This window comes from Callospermophilus lateralis, unplaced genomic scaffold (genome assembly GCF_048772815.1).
Source record: "Callospermophilus lateralis isolate mCalLat2 unplaced genomic scaffold, mCalLat2.hap1 Scaffold_3270, whole genome shotgun sequence".
In the NCBI taxonomy this organism is placed as follows: domain Eukaryota; kingdom Metazoa; phylum Chordata; class Mammalia; order Rodentia; family Sciuridae; genus Callospermophilus; species Callospermophilus lateralis.
This window is the reverse complement of record NW_027513840.1, coordinates 1-762: the sequence shown is the minus strand read 5'-3', so window position 1 is coordinate 762 and position 762 is coordinate 1. Positions and strand designations below refer to the sequence as shown.

The window sequence follows — 762 nt, the reverse complement described above, 5'->3', positions numbered from 1 at the left end:
AGGTGGAGCCAGGTGCCCAGGGGCAGAGGTGGAGGCGGGACTCAGCCCCTGTCAGCCCCGCCTAGCCCACTCCACCCCGACCCGATCCGGCCCGGCCGAGGACCCGAGAGGGAGAGCCGGCCAGTCTCCCAGGACCCCCGCGCCGCCGCGGGGACCGAGTCAGGTCGGAGCGAGAAAGCCAGCCTGGAGTTGAGTTGAGGAGCGCTGGGCAGTGCTGGGGCGGGGCGAGGGAGGCCCCCTGGGAACACCCGCTGTGTTGGCCCCCTCCACCGCTGCCCTGCCCTCCCCTGCCCTCCCCTGCCCCTGGGCTGAAGGGTGGAAGCCGGCGCAGGCTCTTGAGGCGTTCCGGGGCAGCCTCCGCCGTCTACGGCCATACCACCCTGAACGCGCCCGATCTCGTCTGATCTCGGAAGCTAAGCAGGGTCGGGCCTGGTTAGTACTTGGATGGGAGACCGCCTGGGAATACCGGGTGCTGTAGGCTTTTGCGCCCCCTTCCCACACGCACTTTTCTTGCGTGGCCCGGAAACAGTGTCCGTGACCGCCTCAGGCCGTGACCCCCGGGCCCGCGGGGGTAGGGCGCAGGGGCAGCCCTGGGCTCCCGGTGTCCCTTCAGGCCTGCGGCTGGCCTCCCGCCTCCCGCCTCCCGCCTCGCCTCCGGCGCCCAGCGCCCAGCGCCTGCAGTGAGCCACACTGGCCTGGCTCTCTCCAGGGACGCTAGGACACTCCAGGCGACCCGGCGGAGCCGAGCCTGGTCCAGGCCTC

General features: G+C 72.0%; 1 non-coding gene across 1 annotated transcript; it reads left to right on the top strand.

Moving 5' to 3' along the window:
* The first annotated feature begins 362 nt into the window (after positions 1 to 362).
* LOC143640572 (5S ribosomal RNA) lies at positions 363 to 481 on the top strand. The gene has a single exon (XR_013155012.1). It is a non-coding gene; the product is annotated as a 5S ribosomal RNA (ribosomal RNA).
* The last annotated feature ends 281 nt before the right edge of the window (positions 482 to 762 follow it).